The sequence below is a fragment of the Corvus cornix genome, chromosome 8 (assembly GCF_000738735.6).
Source record: "Corvus cornix cornix isolate S_Up_H32 chromosome 8, ASM73873v5, whole genome shotgun sequence".
Taxonomy (NCBI): domain Eukaryota; kingdom Metazoa; phylum Chordata; class Aves; order Passeriformes; family Corvidae; genus Corvus; species Corvus cornix.
The window spans coordinates 10999447-11022260 of NC_046338.1; the positions used below are offsets into that span (position 1 = coordinate 10999447).

The 22814-nt window shown below is 43.6% G+C and overlaps 1 protein-coding gene across 16 annotated transcripts in view; it reads right to left on the minus strand.

Moving 5' to 3' along the window:
- Positions 1–21230, minus strand: part of PTPRF (protein tyrosine phosphatase receptor type F) — a 379859-nt gene extending 358629 nt beyond the window's left edge. For 15 of the 16 annotated variants that reach the window (XM_039556074.1, XM_039556073.1, XM_039556076.1 and 12 more), the window contains exon 1: positions 20854–20954. The gene's annotated coding sequence lies outside the window, so the exon portion shown is untranslated. Of the gene's footprint in view, positions 1–20853; positions 20955–21085 lie in introns of those variants that run through there. The other variant, XM_039556062.1, reaches the window with a different exon arrangement.
- Between the last annotated feature and the right edge of the window lie 1584 nt (positions 21231–22814).

Genomic DNA, 22814 nt, shown 5'->3' on the forward strand with positions numbered 1-22814 from the left:
TCTCACAAATAACATTAGCAGCAGAAAGCTGAAGATGTGCTTAAGGATCTCCCACAGAAAACACCATGAGCTTGTTCTGCAAACACACCTCTGCAAGGACCTGGCAAGGTAAGAATATATAGGTAGTGCAGAGCAACTCAATATTGTGGCCAGACAATGAGTCCAGGTAGGTCTTAAGTTGGCTGAAGGTCCTGAATTTCTCAGCATATGATTAGGTAAATATTTGTTTTCTTCCAAGCACAACTTTCATAATGTAACAATAGCGAGGAAGAGGAAGGTAAACCTCCATTTGTTTGCAGAACACACAAGCAGCAAACACATACACAGTATTAAAATTTGCAATTTTTTTCTTTTCTTTTTTATGTTAACTGCTTTATCTTAACACAGCAGGTATTTCTAGCTTTCTTTAACAACAGCAAAGCAATAGGAGTGTAGCGGCACTGCACCTTCCTCACCACTGGGACAGAGGCTGAAAAAACACCAGGCACGAAACACTCTCCTCCTACAGCGTCAAGGATCAAAAATCCACGTATCTTCCTTGAACACTGATATAGATCAATAAACATGAATGCCAAACAACTGGTCAAAACAGAAGAATACCACCCTAGCATTTAGTACACACATCACAAGACTTTGACTACCTAGTTATAAACTTCACAGGGCAAGAGCTCTGGTGTTCTTTCACTGCTGCAGCATACAAACTTCACTCAAGTGTTTTAAAGGAAAAATGCAATGTAACGAAAAGCCAAGTTGCAGTGTCTGCTTTGTTTTCCCATTCCTTTCCATAGTGCTTGACTAGCCCAGCCATGTACAACCAGCCCAGCTCCCCACAGCACAGATCACGAGCATGCATTATTCAGAGAACACTGCAAATGCATTTAACACTGAGATTTTAGAACACACAAACACTACAACTTTTAAACAACTCTGCCAAGTGATGTTTATTAAGACTCCTACTGCAACACTACAGAGGTTGTGCCATCGGTTTGGCACAAACAGTGCTGCAGTCCTGTGATCTTATGGCTAGTGCTTTTCTCAAACACAAGATAGTTTTCAGGTTACTTCTGCACAGGGAGAAGAGGAACGAACATAAGGGTGGCAACATTGCCAGAAATATTCCAATTTCCACTGAGAATTTTTTGGATGCTAGTTCTAAATATATTATTTTGAACTGTGGATTAGACAAAATATTCTAGAGACATACGTATTCTCCCCAGCAATGTACCCATTTAAAGACCAATTTGCTGCTCTGCAATCACAAAAATGACATTTTTTTTTAAATCAAACTTTTCAATAGCTGTTAAATCTGTACAACTCCATTTTGTCATTTGAAGACAAAGGACACTAATTATCTGACACGTGGGTTTTCAAGACAGACGTAACAATTCTTCAACCACACAGATTTCAAGTCCTGTGTTTTCTCCGGTCCTTTCCCTTCAATCACCACTTGATCTGAGAGTTTCTATCAGGGTAACTACAACCTCAGTTCTGCCTGTCACACTGAGTTTTTGCCATCACATTTCCCAAGGTTAAACTTCAAGGTTTAGAAACAGTTTTTTTCCTCTGAGATGACCTTCCACAATCGCCCCAGTTCTGAGAAATGAATGAAGTGTTCCCAAAACAAAGTAAATTTTAACAGTAACCTGTAGATAATAAGAACACAGGTATGTGACCTGCTTTAGGGACAAAGACTGCTAAAAATACTGCTGTCTGGGCAAGACTTTTGGGCAGACTTTTAGGACCATGGTAACTGGGTAATTCCTTCTGGATTAACTATATTCAAGGGTTTTGCTTACCATTTAATGTAGTTTGGTTCAATGGTATGAAAGCATCAAATAAGGTAACACAGGATATAGGATTGGTTTTAAGGGATCTGACCTATGTCCACAGAAGTCAATGGGAATCACAGCAGAAATCACAGCAGATACCAATATTAATCTAAATACTAAAATCCATTACAGTTATACCTACAGATAAAAAGCCAATCAAATAGTCGACACAATCTGTCAGTTTCCCACGGGAAGGTTATGTCCTCTAACTCATTTTTACTTACATAGCACTCTATAAAGTGCACTTTGCTGATCTCACAGAGGTGCATAAGATGTCCAGTCTCAGAGGATACAACTAAGGCATGATCACCCTCAAAGCCCACCCAGCCACCACCAACCTGTTACTGAGGTGCTTGGGAGAAGATGCAAGAACCTCCAACAGAGGTTCAGTTCAGTTTAAGCTTAAGTTAAGGATTGCTTAAACAAAAGAAAGTCAAGTAGAGCCTTTAAAAGTTATTGCAAATCCCAATACCTGAATAAATATCTAACCTTCTGAACGTCAAAAACTGTCCTCCCATACAAGTACCTGCTACGCTCTTCCTGAACACATCACAAGAAGGATTTTCATCTCACTCATCTAGAATTGACCAATCTCAAAGTATTTCAGATTTCCTTTTTATCTATCTGACAACTCAAGAACAGTCTGCTGACCTAGATTCCCTAAATAATTTATTACATTCTAGACTTTTTATGCCTCTTCTGATTTGTCCTTTTTTGATCCAAGAGTTCAGGCTTCTTTTTATGTGAAATCTTCCCAGACACAGATGATCACTGTCCACCTTTCCAGCAACTCTTTTAATTCCTTTTGCAAAGTTCCTACATAAAATTCAAGTAGTGCTTTATTATTTACTTAAAGAATATTACAGGAGTTTGAGAGCTGAAGAACTTTGGCCAATTTGGAGGTATATAAAACAGTATTTTATTACTTTAAAAATTAGTAACATTGATTGAACTACACTGAGTCAATACAGAAGACTGATAAGATCAAAAACTTATATTGGGAGCAGTTTCAGATAGATTAAAATGCTTCACATGGCTGAAGACAATACTTATATTGCTGTTTGCAACACATATTTACAAGTATTTCAAGCACTGTAAGTATTTTGCATCACGTTATGAATAACTCAGACACTGTTTTCCAAGGTAAAATAAAGAAACATACAACTGGGAAATGTTTCACTTTCCACACCACTCTTTGCAGCAAATCATTGGCAGCTACAAATAGTCAGGAGTGAGCAATACAAGAGGAAGGCGGCAGCCGTGAAATCCTGTGTCAAGCCCTGCAGCTGCAACCCCCTGGAGCAGGGAAAAGAGCAAACCAGTGAGTGAGAATGGAACTACCAACCCAAGATACCACAGCTCTGTGCACCAGGACAGCCAGCCTTGAGGTTCACCCACAGGGCCTGGTTGCCTGGCCGAGCAAAGCCCTCCTAATACCACAGATGGCTTCTGTTCTGAAACACAAGGTGCACAAATGGAAACAGGTTGATTACCCTGTTCTAACAAAAGTCAGGCCTGGCCTTGAGGAGAGAGAGGCTTGGGACAACTGATCTGGAAAAAAGACTGCCTCTCCTCTAGGTGCAGACCTCTCCCAGGCTCATATCTAAGGAGCTTTCTGCCTGAGGCCAAAATCTCCACGGGGTGACCCAGAGCACGATGCTTCAGAGATACAGCACAGCCAAAGTCACGCCCCACCACCACGAACAGGAGTGTCTTTAACCATATCCAGCGGAAACTGAAGACAATGGAGAGAGCACAGACCCGCACAGATTCCTGGAAGGCTGATAACCACCGCCAGGCAAACTGTCACCAAGCTCAAGGAAATGGCAATTTCTTCCTCACACCCAGGAGAAACAGGACTGAAGACTGTTAAAGATGCTTGGAAAACATCCAAAAAACCACAATGATCCTAAAAGAACAAAGATCTCATCAGATCTCTGTTCAAATCTGCCCTCAATAAAATGCTGTTAAAGGCTTGGATTTAATTGTTATTTCTGGCAGTGCACCAAGGAGTAAAATAAAGAGGTCTATCAGGCAAATGTGGAAGAAGTTACTGTATTGCAAATCACTCAACACACACCAGTTCCCTAAATGATGAAACAAGCCAGTACAAATCTCAGGCTAAAATCAAGTTGAGGACTCAAAACTGGTGACTAAGCACACCATGACTCCAGGCCATATTCCCTGCAAAAAAGTGGTTGTGGAAGAAATATAGGGAGCAATTTTCCCACAAAATAAATGGCTGTCAGAATCACAGTACAACCCACTCCCTTCACTAAACAGTTTAAATTTTGAAAGCTTTTGTGACTATGATCAAAATAATTCAAAAAAGATGTGCATCAAGATGTTTTTATTTTCCACCACTCTAAATGCCTTTCCATTTATGTAGCCTGTTTTACCTACCTTAATATCCACAATCCTAACACATACACTCCAAGACCTAAACAAAATGGGCTACTTTTCTGTAGATATTATCTACCACCACTCCTGCCTATATTCATATACTGATGCTTTCACAATCCATCGTAAAAGTTATATATGTTTCTCCCATAATAGAATATTTTCCTCCATGAACTACACACTAATGGAATTAATCTTTAAAGAAGAAATTAGATTAAGATTTCAAGCAACATTTTAGCAAAGATTTTAAAAGCTAGGCCACCAGAAAAAAAAAAGTTGAGGAAAATAAGTGAATTTTTTAATAGCATCACCCCAGACGGAGCTCTCCTGCATAACTGTACTGAATGGAGAAGCTATTAATGATCTTCAGCTAGTTAGACACACTGAATTAGCACTGCTTTAAAAATGAATTGTAGAGCTTTCTGAAAAATACAAAATCTAAGTTTGTGAGAATCTAAAACACTACAGAAGTGTTGAAAAGTAGGCCACAGATATGCCTATTTACACAGCCTTGCAAAAGAGGGGAAATTTTCTAGTCCTGTATAAAATGCTGCTGACCTGCCTGTACTGAAATGATAATGAAAAAAAAAGTCTACATGACATTTTGCTGGCCTGTCCATGAAAGAAAAATTATTTTGACATGTAGCACTAGATAGAAGCAGTAGAGCAAATCTCTTCTGGAATAAGTAATGTAGAACAATCTAACTAGAAAGATGAAGATACTTGGAGAATAGTGGGAAGTTATTAATATTGTAATATATTTTTAAAAAGTAAATACATTTTTTCCATCAGTCCCAACTGTTAGTTCTCTTAGAAGAATTCATACACAAATCTTTATCCTACACTGCTATTGCAATTGTCAGTGACATTCACAAGGTAACTCCCTTCAACTAAAAGCAGATCTCTTTCATTTTGTATAGTGGCCTTTTTTTGCTATTTATCCAATAAAAATAAAAGGTCCTGAAGATTACAGACTTTTGGGTTCTAATGTCAAAAGGAGGAGGCATAAGGCATGATCCATCTGTTTTTAAAACAAGTGGGCACATTTGCAAACACTGCTCTTCTGCACACACTAATAATGTGTTAAGACCTTGATCAGCATTTTGTACACAAAAGCACTCATTCCAACAGAACAGAAAACAATCCACTGTCACAGAAGCAGAAAAACTAGCTTTGTGCTATTCCCTGGGCAAGCAACATCTCCACACTGTGACCTGCAGACTCTAAGGAAGAAACTCTCCTCCAGATCTAATTCCCACCACCTTCCCTTTTTCAAGTTGAGAAACTTCGTAAGTACAAAAGTGAGTACATAACCTCTGCCCACCTGCACACTTTGGTAGGCTCTCTTCACTCCAGAGCACCCCAAGGTTACAGGGGCAGGTAAAGACCTTTTTTATGTGTTCTGGAAAGCCAAAAGTATCCCAGTCTCTGCCACACTGTGGGAGGCAGATCCACCCCTTACATCAGCAGCAGTCTGGTTCTGCAAGGGAGGTTACCATCACTGCAGAAAGGACTGTTCATGCCTGTTTGGCCACTGCTGCCATCTACCCATACTGGCAGGGAGCCCTACTCGAGCACCGTTTGTGATCTACTTGAGCTTGCTGAAAACTTGAAGGGCTGTAACACAATTTGATAGTTTTCTTTTGTGTTGCTGAGTTGTAGCCTTCCACAAGTTAGCTTAACAATCACCAAAGTCAGCATAAACATGGGAAGACTGTGCATCTGGGAGATGGGTGGGCTGTGCCCCGAGACATCCAAATTATCCCATGGCTTACTAATGGTAAAAAATAAAATATCTTGCTGCCTTCTTTGGGGCTGTGTAGTCCTATCCCCTTCAGCATTCACTGTACCTCTGAACTGCCTTAATCCACTAACCAGCAGAAAGCTATTAAGCTCTTCTCCTTCCCCCTGAAGTTAATTTTTTGCTGCTTCAGTGAAATGGCACCAACACCAAAATAGCATAAAGAAAGCCACAGCAACTGGGAGCAGGAATGGGAAAGTAGCAACTCCCCCTTCTTGCGTTCAGCTTTTGCCAGCTGCAGCTTAACTATTCATTGCTATTGCTCAAGCAAATCCACAGAAAAGGCTTTACTGCAGAGGGCTTGCTCTGTGTTAAGCAAACTGTGGACACAAAGTTCATGGAGTTCATGGCAAAGCACAGGACAAACAAAGACAGACGTGCTTGGTCACACCACAGGCCCTGTTACCCCAACACCCTGTCTCCAATACAGCCTCTAAGCACAGGGCTGGAGAAGAGGAAGAATAGGATGAGCACATCTGCACTTTCCCCCAAGCACATCTGTGGCCTTCAATACTTTCACTGGTAGAGATTTTCTTAGACTTGCATTTGTCTACCAAGTAGTCCCCAGAAGACCTTTTCCAGGAGCTCTCCAGGCTTACCTGCCTGAAGAATGTGCAGAACATTCTAGGTGCATGAAGAATGACTTCCTCCTGCCAGGATCTGAACCTGACTCCTTCAAAGTTTGTCTGACTTCTTCTTGGCTCTTACACACTGGCAGATGAAACAGCCAAACTCTCTTCAAGCTAGTCATGATTTCATAGACCTCTGTGACATCCTTCTTCAACCACACCTTTCCCAGTCACATGGAACATTTGTCACATGGAAGCCATTCCAGGTCTCTAACGACTCATGTTGCTTTTCCCCACAGTTCTTCTAGATGCTCTACATTTTGAGATGAAAGGGAGATGAAATAGTATCCAATGCATGGACAAACCATAGATTCAGACATGGCATAATAATGTTCTGTATCTTATTCTTTAGCCTTTCAACAGCATTTCGTAAGATTTGATATGCTCTCTTTAATCACTCCTAAGCACAGAGCTGATAACTTGACAGTAGTACTGTGGGTATCAAGATCCCACGAGTAGTGACAGTTAACCTGGAGTCCATACTTTGTACAAAAAGTTCAGACAGTTTCCTGCTACCAGTGCAAATCATTTCACATTTATCTACACCAAATGCAGATCTCTCACAAATCAAATTTCCTTTATTAAGGAATATTAAGCAATATCAGGAACCTAGAAAACATGTCATAAATCATTTGAGTTAAAATCTCCAAGTTACATGAATCACTGAAAACGAGACAGCAATAAGAAGAAATCTACTTGGGACAAAAAACTGCTGAAGCACTCAACTGCAGAGAACATGCAGGACAGAGAAGTCCTACAAATGGGACTGCACACGTAACAAGCAGTTCCTTTAGGCTTTGATCTTTGAGTTATTTGAAACCCCACAATGGCTAAATGAAAAAGGTATAAGATCCCAGAGGAATCAGATTCCCTGCTTCTCTAGAGCAAGCTTCTAAAGTTCCCTTTTTATGACCACCTTCTCCAAAATAAATAAATCGTTTCTAAATAAAAAAAAAAATAAAAAAAAAAAAACCAAGGCATTTCCACACAATTCCTTTCATGTCTTTCCACTGCCTCATCTAGAGTCACATGCTCAGTCCTGACCTTTCCAGATTCTCTCCTCTGCCTCACCATACTTATTCAGACTATCAAATTCATTTAGTGAAACCATCCTATCCTTTCACACTTGACTCTTTTCACAGACAAGCAGTTCATTTTCATGCAGACCCACTTTTAACTTCAAAAGGTTGCTTTGTATCTCAGCTTCTGATGTCCCTTGTTTAAAACACTTTCAAATAAGGATCTGAAAAGCATTGTAGCTGGGAACTCTCCGTCCCTCCTCTAAAAAGAAAAAAAAATTCACTATTAAACAAAGTGAGAGGCCACGCATCCACCCAGGATTTCTGTGAGTTGTCAGCAGCTCTCACAGTTCACCCATGCACATCCAAGGTCACGGCCAGAGCTCAGAAAACTGAGCCACAGCTGCAGGCTTGGATCGGTCTCCTGGAGTTACCTTCATAGTGACACTTGCCTTTACCTTAGGCCGCCTGTGAAGTCATTCATTTCCACTTATCCATAGCTGGTTAGAAGGAGCCAACCCTTCTGAGCAGCATCAGAAGCCAGTGACAACCTGACAGACACCTGCTGTTGTCCCCTCCAACCAAGGCGAGAGCACAAACTGTATCACACCATTAACAGAGAAAGCCACTCCGCAAACACATTTGTTCCTCATCCCAGTGCACACAAAAACTGCACTGCAAAACTGAGCTGTGCAAGTTATTTCACACCACGCCAAACAATTCTGCTTTCCCTTCCGATGGCTCAGACAACTGCCTTGCCCCAGGCGGGCGCTGACCCCCTCTAACAGCAGCACCCAACACCCTCCACACAACTGATACCAAACCATCAACACTTTTGTCCATAAAGAGCACTTTTTACCCATTCTGAGATGCTTCAGCAATCATGCGAAAACAATTTAATTAACAAGATCATATGCAAACTCATAAAGCAATTAGGTGAAAAGACAGGGCAGGAACGTTGCCAAACCTACATCTTTTAAGCACACCGAGAAACTACGTTTGTGTCACAGCAAACTACCATAAAAACAAATGTAGTGGCTCTATTAATCAAAGCATTTTTCACTTCGAGACCACAAATACAGTAGGATACTTGTTCACAGCTCATTTCAGAACCATTTTCCATTTTAAATATTTATAACCCAGTAATTTCAGGTGAGAAAACCATACTGAAAAGAGCAGTACATGACACTACATTTCTCATTAGTTTTCCTGTGAAACATCTGAGTCTCCAAAAATCTGACTTTTAAGTTAATTATGCACAATTTGGACACTCCAAAGTCGGGAATTCAGAGCTGAATCCCATTTAGTCACTCACAAAACCTTTATAATGAAAACACATTATAATCATATTCTTTTCTTGCTAGAACAGACAAAAAGGCACTAACATAATTTTTAAAACCACATTTGAATCCCAAGGGGGTTTGTTTGGGTTTTTTTGTACTAGGTTTTTCTTCCATAAAACTTACTAGACATATTTCTATCAGAACACCTTCAGCAAGGCATCCAGAAATGCACCAAGTTAAAATTGCAGCAGCTGTTTCCTACTTACTTTCCTCAGATTTTAAGGACAGGAATTTTACCTAGCTGTAATAGAGCGAATTACCAAAGATCTTTAGAAAAGGGCAAGACTGAGTGCTTCAGCATAAACATCTGCTCCCCTCCCCTTGAATCTAAATGGAAACACAACAATTAAAAGCGTCACTGATTTTAAATAAATTTTACTTTCTTACAGTAGACACTGCATCAAAACCACAGCAGTTAAAAAGTCAAACAATTTTCCAGCTGGCTGCTACGCCCATTGAAAAACAAGACCAGTTCAAGATAATAACATGTCCTTTGTATTAAAATACCGGTCAAGCTGCTGACAAGGAGACAAATGAGTTTTTAAACCATTAGTATACACTCACATAAAATTAAAAACAGTTCCATGGAAGGAAATTTGGATAATTGTGATATGCCTCTTCCAGCGCAATACTTCCCTTTGATTTTTCAAGAAGTTATTAAAATTGGACTATCTCAGCTTGCTGGAAATTCATTTATCCATTATTACAATATACAGTTAATGCAGGAGATTAGATTAGGTTTTGACAAGTCTTTTACACTTCTCAGGGCAGCACTGCTGTTTCTGCTTAGGTTGGTAACTTTATCTACCAGCTAATCCATATGGCTTTGACAATCTGCAATTAACAATTTTCTCCCTTGCCCCTGATTCCCATCCCACTGCAGATGATGCTGTTGGCAGTGACACACCTCCCAGCTCCTCCTTTTTGGCAACCCCAAAAGCACCCACCGTGCCCCCACACGACTCCTTTTCAAGATCTCACAAGACTTGGCAATGGCAGCAAAACAGAGCAGCCTCGAAATGCAGGAGGCCGTCACCTAATGAAACATGACTAACAGGACTGCTGACTGTCCAAATATTTAACTGCTCTCCAATGCTGTGGGTCAGATGGGTTAATCAAATAAACTTGCATATCCGGAGGGACTGCCCATTATTTGTGTTCTCTTTAAGTCCTTACCTGACTTTAGACTCTGAAAAACTACCAAGCTGTGAGCAACTGTGAATATCTGCATACAGAACCTAACAAAGAGACACCAGAGCTCTCCATCATGAGCTGAAAACGTGGGGAAGTTCTTTAAAAAAAAGGCATTTTGCTGAATAATATGACAACTCTCTTCAGCACACAAAAGCAGCACATGCTGATGGGAACCGACAACACCTACACTAGGTACCTGGAAATATAACCCGTGTCACAGCACACAGCTGCACTGTGAGTGGGAATCTAATACACATCTCTCCCAGACTTAACCATTAAAACTTATCCGAACAAAAAAACGCCAATACGGATGGACAAAGTAGATGCAAAGTGTTTTCAGTGTATGACAATGGAAATGAAAATAAATCTAGGATTAAAATATAGCTTAGTTTCACTGATTTCTAACAGCATTTGTCTCCATTCAACAAGAATTTATGCACCATTTCAACCTGATAAGAATTTAATTTTAGGTAATAAAGCTTTACAAATTGGATTCAAAGGGAAAAAAAACCCCAGCATTTCCCAATTATTTCCAGAACTCCACAACTACAGACTTCAACTAAAGGAACAGGAAAAGCTGTCACTATAAAAGCAGAGCTGACATGTGACCTCTGGATACAGTGGCACTAGCAGGCAGCTATAATAAAAATCAATATTAATTCCACACACTTCTGTTTTGAAAATAAAGCAATGAAATTCCCTCACACCCACCTGCCAAAGGGACACAACTCAGACCAACTTCGTCAAAGAGGATTTTTAAAGTCTTTCTACGGGCATGTAATGGATTCCAAGACTGAACGTGCACTGAATGTTCAGTGAACCAAATAATTTTTAATAGATTCCTCAGGGGAGGTTTTTTTTATATTTTTAAATCATTCCAAGACCTTGCAATGACAACCTGATTCAGAGGCAAAGAAAAGCTGTTCGTGGGGTGGGATATTGTGTTTATTCTGGGTTTTTCCTGAAAGAATAACAGTCATGTCTGTTATGTGTACTTAGTATGTACTTTAGAACGTCTTCATTTCTATAAACCTCAAACTTTTTTAATTGCTTTTGAAAGCATACACTGAACAATTTTAAAGTTCCTCCGTGCAGAAGTACTACACAGCAAATACAGAAAGTTGATCTAACAGAAAGTTGGGAGGAACTAAAAGCTGGAATGAGGCAGCTCACCTTCAGCCACAGCTGCAAAGAGGTAGCTGACAGACAACATTAACAAAACCATAAGGCCCATATATGAAACCCAAATGTAGAATAAATTAGATCAGTTTTCACATTTTGGATTAATGACCCTCTCCTTCCTGGGCCCCCAAACTAATGCCCACCTTAACAGCAAGGCCCCTACGACATGATCGCAGAATAAGTACAAGAAGCAACCATCCCTTGAAAGAGGAAATTTTTCCAGCTGTATGATTAAGTACGCAGGAAAACAAGACGAGGAGCCTCGAGCGCTGCCATTGTTAGTGTGATTTCAGCAGGATTAGGCAGAGCACGATGGAGGAAAAGCCTCAGACAATGAGTCCTTTCATACATCAGAAACAAAACCTACCGTTAATCGCACCCGCGATTCAGTTTCTTCCACTAATTCCTAATCAGACATCAACAAATAAAGCAAAACACTTATTCTTGTTTGAATTCTATGAAATAAACACAAATGAAAGGAAGTGATCAGCCCGTGCTGTAAAAATGTCATTGCCTCTCCACCTCGTGATGGACAGGGAGCTGAGACAGGCACAAGTGGTTGGGAAAGGAGCTTTTCCATAAAGCCCGTCCCCAGAGAAGTCCGGAGTAGAAGAGTGCTGCATTAACAAGCAGGAAAAACTTCAAAAACCAAGGGACAAACTCAGTCAAAACCTTCCTCTCTACAAAAAAAAGACCCTGAACCACAGCCATTAGAAAAAAACATCTGGTGCACCACTTTGATTTTCTACATTAGTCATTGGACAGAAACAAAGCATCTCTTTTTTCTTCCAAAAGCAGCAAATAATTGCAAACCCACTTCTACATATAACCTATCATTTATCTCCTCATCAGTGACTGCTTGAGCCTGACAGAATTAAACACTCAAGTCAGGCATTTCTGTTAAAAGCAATAATTACATCGTTACTACAATATACAATAAAAATATAAACTAATCTGCCTGGCAATATTCTTTATGCACTCTCACTGAAATATCATTAGACTGTAAACAGGCAACATTATAATAATAAAACAACAAACAAAAAAACCCCCCAAAAAACCCACACCACCACCAAAAAAATCCAGTTCCACTGAACTATAGCTAATTCCAATTTAAAACTTTACCTACAGGCAAAAATACATAAATGATTAGCATTGTAGTGTTTATTTTAATTACACTGTGCAACAAAAATCCAGGAGCCTGATAACTCCCTTCAGATACTAAGAAAGCCAGTATTCCAGAGCTCATACTTTATTTATAACCTACGCAGTTATGTCAGCCCATCCTATCGCTCAAATTCCAAAACCAGAATGTCTGCATTTCTTGTCGCATCTAAAACCAACACACAAATATCAGCTCAAAGAAAAAAATGGGGGAAAACAAAAAAAGGCAAAACAGAAAGCCAGGAGATCCCTCACCTGCTCCTTGTAGACAATGTTTAAGAGCATCAAAAATTCACTGGTCTTCAAAGTGCAACTCTTCAAAGTTTAATAGGGGAAAAAATACATCTCTATAATTCAAACTTACATTTACAAATGCTTTCCAGCAATGCAACTACTGTGTAACGTATTCTTTAACACCATACAACTCATGGTGCCTGCCCTAAACACTCAGTGATCTAAGCAAACAAAACACAATTCATGATTTCTAGTGTGTTAAAGATGATTTTCATCACTGCAGTCAAGTTGCTGAGCCCAGCAACTCTGTGCAAGTCATTTTAAAACAAACATCTGCCCACCTACCTTGATGGTTCTGGCCAATGAAGAAGCCCTTGATCACTCTTCACCAAAATACTGCTGTGTCCTAAAGGATGCCCAGCTTTCTGACAGCAGGACGGGGGATCACTAGAAGAGCATGACAGCCGGCTGCCACGCAATGCTTCAGAACTCTTCCTTTTTATAATTAATTATGCTCCTTGTTTCTTCCACAGGCATAAGAAAGAGACTGGCACAGAGGTAAGTATAGCAGCACACTTTATTATCTTGTTTACAAAGAAGCTGCTTCAGGTCAGAGTCATGGTAGGAGCTAAGAACAGTTATCCGCAGAACCAGCCTGCTCCTAGAGAGCTGCTGGGGGTTTTATCGTGGAGGCACACATGCTGCACTTCCATGGATTTCTCCTGGGCGAAGGTGAGAGGTGGCCCCGACCACGACAGCCTTGGCCACACACCTGGCCAGCCAGGGAAATCAGCAGCAAAGAAGGCAAAGGAGAGCAAGATGTTCACTGGCAGGAGGAGGCAACACCTCCATGCTAAGGACAGCACCTGCCGGCTCCAGCATGGGGGCAACGAGAGGCCACACTAGCTTCAGTCTCATCCAAAATCCAGCTGTGAGTAAGAGACTTACACTCTGCACCCACCCAAAAACAGCTGCTGAAATCACAGCCATGCTACAGGCTTCTGCAAGCTCTCTGTCTTGGCCTGTCTGAGTGAAGAAGTAGGATCCAGCACTTACTGACCTGTGTTGAAATGAACCCTCTGCAATGGGACAGACTCCAGGAAATTAGGCTAACTGACAGCCTAGTCTAAAATGCGCTCTTTTTTTGAGCCAAAAGGCTTCAAATGAGTACTTTACCTTAACAGTACACCAAAAGCATAAAGTTTAGTTTCACATGATCCAAAGACATAGTAGAATCCAGAGAAAACACACACTAACGAGCTGTTAGCCAGACTCCCACCTCACAAGTATACTAAAGGAGAAAAACTTTCCTACAAAAGTTTGTAATCCCACCTCTGCGTCAAGAGGCAGAATGGAAGCAGTAACACCATAAAATCTGCTGAAATACTTGTGTCCCCAGGTGTAAATCTTCAAATCTGCATTTTATTAATTGGAAGCTACTCATGAGCAAGTCCATAGCAAGGAGACATTCAATATCTAAAATTCATGTCCAAAAATACATGCTTCATCCTGAGGTTAAGTACAAGTTTACAAGTACTTTTTTTACCACATAACACAGGGGTTAGCATACACAGACTGTAAAGGAATTTTGGTGGTGCCAAAGTAGTCTCAACAAAACCACTGAGAATATATATTACAAAATTATTTCCACGCCTTCTAGTTCATAGGTTTAAGAGGCCAATTTTCTTCATTTATGGTAATTATGTTTCATATTTCACTGAACTTTGACATGATAAATGTATTATTGGAATTTGTGTGCATCTTCTAGTCAATTTGTGTAATTTTTTATAGTACAAGTAGTTAAAATACAACAGACAGTACATTCATAAATTACAGATTTTTCCTTAAGGTAAGAGAATTATTATTGATTCTGCAACAACTAAACCTTTGATCAAATTTGGTGAAACAAATGTTACTTAATAAGATATAAACAAACATAACTCCTTTGCATTTGAAGAAAATAGTAGTTTGTAAAAAGGCAACAACTCCATCTAAAAACAAGGTCACTTTTTTCTCCTTTGCACCCATCTCACATCTTCCAAGTATGTAACACCTCAACACATTCTTAACTCACTGTGTCCAAAAGGCTCCTTTGCCACTTCTATGGTTATTCTTCAAGACAAAAGATCAAAAGCACAGTATTTTCCAGGTAAAATATATATTTTTAAAATATATAACCTAAAATCTAAACACTAGACTAGCCTTTTTCATACTTCTCAGATCTCATTTATCTTCCCAATTAATCATCCTATCAAAATGCATCTAGGGAGAAGAAAATCTAACCCATTGATAAAACAACTACCAAAACTCCTCCAGAAAAACAGATGCAGATCATCCCACTTCTTTACCTACTCAGAAAACTCTGTAGGAAAATAATGTCTTTTCCAAAACACTGTAAGATATAATTTTGTGAGGAAATCTAACTGAAAAAAATCAAGTACCATCCCATGAATAACTTCCTTCCCCTAAAGAGAGAAAAGATATTAAAAAGCTCAAGTGCCTGGCTGCCTTCAGCAGCAAGGATGACACATGAGAGAAGAATCCATACACAGGAGGGATAGAAAAGCAACCTCGCTCTGTGGATCTCATAAAATCAAACAGATGTTATTCTTTGTATACACACATGCAATTCGGTGTTAAACACAACACTTGCAGGAGGAAAAAAAAAAAAATAAGAGAGAGGCCTATGAAGCCAACAGATAATTCCTCACCATGGTCAAGCACATGCATGCTTTGTTTGGTTTCGAGTGATGACTGGATTTCCAGCACTGCTTTTGAAAGAACAATGCCACATGCCCGGCCTTCATGTTTTTCCTCTGTTCAATTTCATGTGACAACTCCAAACTATAAACTTCTTGTGCCAACCTAAATAATTCCTCTTTCTCAGTAATGCTGGAAGAAGGTACTTACCCACTTGCCAGCTGCAGCTGAAATTTTGTGCCAAGAAATAAATGTCTTTTGGACAGGTTGTAAACTGCAAGCTTCTATGCCTGCTAAAGGACAAGAATAAGAATGGGACCATCCTATTCCTTCCCAGATTAATGGTATTGCTCTATTTCAGCTACACAGTGGATTGCACTTCATTAAAGCACCCAAACAGAGCTTCCTCCGAGTACAGTGCCCAGATATTAGGAGATATTTTTGTCAATTTTGATCCCAACCAGGCTTTTTATAAGCATTGCTTCCATCCTCTGCTCCAAAAACCCTTACTTATCTCTGTATTTCCGATCTTTAGAATAAAGTTCTCAGATAATTGAGTCCTTGAAGGAGCAAGACCTGTTTCACTCTTTTTTTCTGCTAAGGCACAGGTGTATAAACATTGTGTGCACACTGACATTAAATAGCATCCCCTATTTGGCCTCCTTTCACAGTCCCAGGAGACTTCGACCTTCCTACAGACAGCAAACACTTGCAGGCATTGGTCACTAAGTTCTCATGATCAACATGAGGCGAAGACCAAGGCATCTTTTCCCCTGCCCAGAAAGACGATGATTAACAGAGAGCAGAAGGGACAGGCTTTGTGGCAGAATGGCTAAATTAGAAATTAAAAGAAGAGACTGTGAACAGTTTAAAGTCTTCTACCTAGGGCCAAGTCAATACTGGGTTTCTCTTCCTCCTAACGTTGAGTGGTTGCTGGGTTCCTTAGCTTGGCAGGCTGGGATTCCACAGATGATACACACACATACACGTGAGACACACAGTGTAGCAGCACAAGACTCTGATACCTACACTCCACTCTTCCTTGTTCTTCTCCCAGCTCACACAGGCTTCCCAGGTACAGGATGTTACTGCCTGTTAACATGTTCTGGTTTTTTGGGAGAGCTCTCCAAAGCTCTGTGAAGCTTTTCATAATGACAGTGTCAAAGGCATGAATAAAACCCGTGTTGCTGCAGTGCAAGGTGGCCTTTTCCTCTTTACAATCATGAGCCCCTTACCCATGCTGACCATTATGCCATTTTCATTTTGGCAGTGACCTGAATTTTATGTTCACAAAAATGCTGCCAAATTGTCAGTTAAAAAATTCAACTAATATGAATATGTAATGATGAACAGATATGCTGCTTAAAAGCCAAATACTCTTTCCGAAAGAAAACAAAAATAGAACCAACGTTAGTAAACACACATAAACAAATGATGATGAGGTACATTAAAAAAAAAATACGTCTCAAAATAAGCATCAGTACCATGAACTTCATTTTAATGTAAGAGTAGTTATATCTATCATCTTAACAAATAGAGCCAAGCAGTGCTTTTTCACCTTGCTCATTAAAGCTCTACAACTGGTACCTCCTGTATGCCCACATGCACCATTTCATTAAGCTCGCTTGACATTAGATGAGGGAAGAGTACAAGAAAATTGCATATTCCCTGCCTAAAGTAAACTTGTCATTTAAACCTTGTGTATAGATAGAATTTGATATAGCACTGGCGCAGTGAGTCATTCGTCAGTTTTAGAGTTTGTACGACAGTATTCTTACATATGTTTTGCAATACTTTCCAGTTCGCTACCACCCCGTGTAATTACAAGTTTTTACTGGAAAGGAAGCATGTCTTTTGGGTTTGAACACTGCACTAAGGTCTGTAGAAACAAAGCTTACTTTTAGGGTCAGATTTTGAGCTGAAGTAAATCCACATAAGGAACCCTCATATACTGTATGAAAGATGAAAGTCAAAGCATTGCTTTTAAAGGAGAGCAAGCAATGATGGAGAGCATCACAAATATTTCTCAATGAATTACTCCAAACATAAACATAAGCAACTCTCCTGTCAGTTTCCTTCAAAAGCTGTTTCTTAGCTACATAAGTTAAAAACTGCATTCATTCAGAACACTATATGAAACAGCCAGTAGCTACTACAAGTGCTTTCCTTGAAAATAATATGTGATTTTACATCCTTCTGTACTGGGGCAAGATACCACATTAAAAAGTTTCCCTACTATCCTAACTTCACCTTTTAAGTTGCAAAACAGACATGAGTAATTTAACTCTCAACCCTGGTTTCTAAGAAGCACTAAAAAACCACAGAAACAGAAAGATTTGTCCTGATTAATACTACTAACAAGATCAGCTCAGACTCAGACTATCATGTGGTGGCATCCAGCTCATGCCAATGCTTCCCAGGAGTTTGCCATTCTCGAACAGGCACAAGTCCCAATTTTAATTTGCATACAGCCACACGTTTACTGTTCAGGTAAACTTCCTTCAGTCAGTCTCTTAGAGCTAGTTATTATTAGTATTCCTTTCCACTACCTAAACTCATATCAAACAGATCTACCGAATTGTACATCTCCTGCTATCTGATAAAAAGCTGGAGAGAAAAAGCACCCTTTGCCCAATTAGAGTCAACTGGTTAAGATTCAAGAATGGGCAGCAACAACTCGGGGGTTTTTTCCTCCCAACTGCATATACTATGACCTACAAGAAACATTTTCTGCTTAAAAGTAATGCTTAAATGGAGATCTATGGCTGAACATTATCACAAGGATTGCACTTACTTGACAGTCTGCTATTAGCCAACTCCATTATCGCTATTTGCAGTTTTTAAATGTACAGATTCAGAAGTAACTGTACAAAGCCTCCATTACAAGTGGATTTATGGAAAGCCACAGCAATAATCATCTTCATTAAGCATATCTTCCCACAGCCCTGCATTATGTGGACACAAAGAGGAAAACATTTCTTCTCCGTTACCCACAAGCTTAGATCTTTCTCTTTATAATCACAAGCTTTGACTGTCTTCTCTGCTTTTGCCAATGACAATTATCTCACATTCCCAAAAGCAGGACTTAGTTTAAAAAAATTAAATTAAAAATACCTGCATACCTCTCAACCCACAACCAATATACAACATAGGACAGCTTCTACTTTGATTTTCCAGAAACTGACATTTTCACTGGCAACATGAATGAGAATAAAATGTTATCTGTGGCTTCTACTATTTTGCTAACGGCCCCAACCAGTATGTAGCCAAGACATATTCATTGACATGCACATGCAAAGACAAGGGCTGACGGCAATATTTGTAACTAAACTGTATATAAAAACCTCTTGATCTGAAGTTATGTGTTAACTTTTTGGCCATAAGCTGTTTTAACCCCTCCATATATGCGGTCATGTTGCATCCTATGTCAACAGCTAGACGTAGGCTAAGAAACCTGCACCTTAAGACAGTTGGATAAAGGCAGAAACTGAGAACTTAAATAATTCAACACTGTCACCCACCACACATTCAGATCACAAACTGGCTGCTTTGCCACACAGATTTTACTCTTTGCTTTCGAAGTTCAGATTGCTGATCATGCGCTTCCCAGTACAGATATCTATTACTCTTATGTCCTCAGTCTCACAGCAAACCACCACAGAAGAAATAATAAAATCAGGATTAAAGTACACTTGTTCCTTCCATAAAACCAACCTCGTGAGCCACACATTTCCTGCATTATCATAATGAATGCAGTGGACTTTATTTAAAAATCTGTTTTCAAAGCCAAACTGGCAGTCTTGGAACAATCACCCAGTAACCAGACACGGAGATAAGTCATTTGCAGCACAGGACCTTGGTAATCTTAAATTAAATTTGTCATTTCCCTAGCATTTACCTTGAAAAATGAACAAAGGTGGTTACAGAAAAAGCATAAGGAAACTCTATTTGTTCACTGTCCCTGCACAACTTAGCTGCCTTCAGAGATCTCTAAACCAACAAATATTCAACTGAAGCTTTGATTATCCAGTTATCGTCAGCCCAAATCACTTCTTACAGCTCCATTTTAAACTCGACAAGAGAATATTGTATTTGATATTGACAATACGGCTTCCTTTGGCTACATATGAAATAAACACGAAACTCCAAAACGTTTTAAAACAGCTGCCCCAGTCAGTCTCCTGGAAACAGACCACATCTTTCCCACACAAGAGGTTCGCGGGAACAGACCTTTAACAGCGCGGAAACACTTTCTTTCATTGAATTTAATTTACGCCAGCTATTTGAACTGCTTGAAGTTGGGTCTTAGCAGTTTGTGGGAGCAGAAACCATCGCGAAGGCAAACGCACCCGCCCACTGCCTTCGCCTCCAGCCTCGGCTCCCGCTCGCCGCGGGCTGCCTGCGCCCACCCCGCGCTGCTCCACGCGAGCCCGCCCGCCCCCCCGGGTGTCCCACGGGGGAGCGCTGCCCGCCCCATCGGCACCCCCGACCAGGCAGGCGGCACAACAGGTTGCGGAGGCGGCTGCGGGGCAGGAGCTGGCCCCGCGGAGGCTGCAGCCGCACTCCCCCAGGAGGGCGAACGGGGGGAGAACGGGGTGAATACCCCCACCCCGGTTTGGGGAGCTGGCACCCCGGGAGCAGCGGCAGAGTTCCTGCCCGCTCCCGCCGGGGGCCCTTTGTTCTCGCCACCCAAGACGCCGCCGCCCGGCAGCCCCGCGCTCTCCCAGGCGGCGGCTCGCCCCACCGGGGGGAAAGGCGCGGTCTGCCGCCCCCCGCTGCAGCGCCCTCCCTCGCTCCCTCCTCCCGCCGCAGAAACGGTCGGCGCCAGCCGCGGGAAACGCTTCGGGCCACTGCCGACCGCCCCGCGTCTCGCACACGGCTGAGGCACCCCGCCCGGGACGCCCCGCGGCGCTCAGCGCTGCGCCCCGGGAGGTGCGACCCCCCTCCCCCGAGCCCACCGCCAGAGGTCCGCCCGCCGGGGGTGCCCAGAGTGCCGCAGCCCGCCCGGGAAGGTCACGCCGCGGCGGCGATCCCCGCGCCCCCGGCACCGCGGCTCCGGCAGGTGCCTGGCTGCCTCCCGCCGACCCGGGGAGGCTCCGCGGGGAGCAGCCGGTGGCCGCCGGAAAACCGCGTGGCGGCCCCAGAGGACAGTGGGGAGGCTCCGGTACCGCACGGCGGCCCCCGCGGGGCACCCGGGGCGGCGGCGGGGCCGAAGCGGGCGGCGGGGCCATCGCTCGGGGGCGGCGATCCGCGGGGCTCAACAGGCGGCGGAGTTTGGCGGCTCTCAGGGAGACGATCCCGCCGTGTCGGAAGCCGGACACGAGGCTGAGGAGGGAGAGGCGACGCAGCCGAGCCACTTACCGGGGCTCCGGGGCTCCGCCGTCCGCATGCTGCCTCCGGGCGCCGCGCGAGAACCCGCTCCGCTCCCCGCCGGCAGCTCCGCTCCACTCCTCCTCCAGCCGCCGCCGCGCGGGACCGCGCTCCGCGCGCGCCGCCGCCAGCCCGCCCACGCCGAGGCCGCGCGCCGCGCCCGCCCCGCCGCCAGCCCAGCCCAGCCCGCCCCGCCGCCGCCACCTGCCGCCCGCGGGCTCACCTGAGCTGCGCTGCGCTTGGCCCCCGCTGCCGCGCTGGGCCCCGCGGCGAGGCGAGGCGCTACTGCCGGCCGAGTCCCGCTCCGCTCTACCGCGGCCTGCGCTGCGCTACGCTGCGCTGCCTCCCGCCTTGCCCGCCGAGTCGGCCCGCAGCCGGCGGGCAGGGCCCGCCCCGGCCAGGTGTGGGCGGGGGAGGGCGGGGGGCGGCCCGGTGGGGCGGGCGAGGGCGCGGCCGCGGCCCGGGGCGGGCGCTCTGGAGGCGCCGCCGGAAGGAGCCGGACTGGCAGCTGGGGGGCCTCCGCCGCCCTCTTCGGCCGGCTGTCGGGGGAAGGGGCTACAGCCCCGCCGTGCCTCGAAGCGGACCCCCTTGCCCGCGCCCGGTTCCTCCGCTCCTAACCCCCGGTCGCAGACCGGGTCAGACCCGAGATGGCGGGGGTGGCGGCGGTAGGTGCCAGGAGCGGCGGTCGGGTGGCAGAGCGGAGCCCTCCTCGCTCCCCGCGGGTCTCCTCCGCGGCAGCGGGTGAGCGCCGCGCTGGGACCTGTTGCGGGCTCTGATGGTTTGGCCGTGGCGTGGCTGTTCGCGGTGTTTCAGCCCATGCGCTCACCCGGCGCGCTGCTGCTCGTCTGCTCCGTCCAGCCCTTCCTGCTCCACCGTCCAGAGCCCTGAACTGAGAAACAGAGAATCTGAGGTGTATTTTCTGCGGGCTTTTGAGACGGTGGAAGGGTTAAGTCAGTCAGGCCCTTGCACCGGGTGTGTTGGTGCTCTTTGGCTCCTTGCCCAACCCTTCCTAAGAGCCGGGGTTGCGTCAGCGCGGGCCAGCACCACGGTGTTCGGTGGTTTCTCCCTGCTGGCGTTCTCTGCGCACCGTGCTGGGGTCACTGAGGCATTTCCCACGGCATGTTGATTTTTCTTCCCCCTCTGTGGTCTCCAGGATTTCTCCATGTATGTGGTAATTGTGTTCCTTTGTGGATCTTTTGCCGTTATCATCTCATCTCCCCCAGCCAGGTTGCTGGCAGGAGCCAAATAGTTAGTAGAGGTTCCTCTGTCCCGGCATTGTTGCCTCAAGCACTCTTAGGAGCACTGGACTTCACACTACTGAATGTGATGCCTGGCCCCTCATGCATCACTTGTCTTGGCCCTGAACTGAGCACCTAGAGCCAGTTTTGCACCCTTGCCATACCACAGGAAGCTCTGGTACCTAAAGCCTTTGGTTCTGGGGATATTTTCCTTCCTACACTGTATCCAAATATTGCTGCAAAACAGCCCTTCTGTGCATTACACAGTGAGGCCGCGGAGCTTAGAGTAAGTGGTGCTGGCTGAGTGCCATGCAGCACTGCCAAAGTGCCATGGGCTCCACTCTCTGTGTTAAAATTTGGATCTGCTTCAGGATGCTCTGGAGTGCAAGACCATGGGGAAGGCTGGAGATCCATACTCCAGAGAAGGGATTCACGGAACTGCCAGCACCCCAGCTCACGTAGCAGCCATGCTGGCAAGTTTAAGTGGGGTCACGTCTCCTCGAGCCCCATTCATTTTATGTATAAGCAACAGGTTATTGAAGTTTACTTGAAAAGTGGAAGATGTGTGGCTTGGTGTTCCTTTACTAGTCTTGTCAGATGTTTAAGAACTTTTGAGTGGAGACACTGAAATATCTGGCCAATCTGCGGGATAAATCTTTAAGATCTTTTTAGACACCTAAAATGCAGGTTCCTAAACACCCTCACAGATGTGGA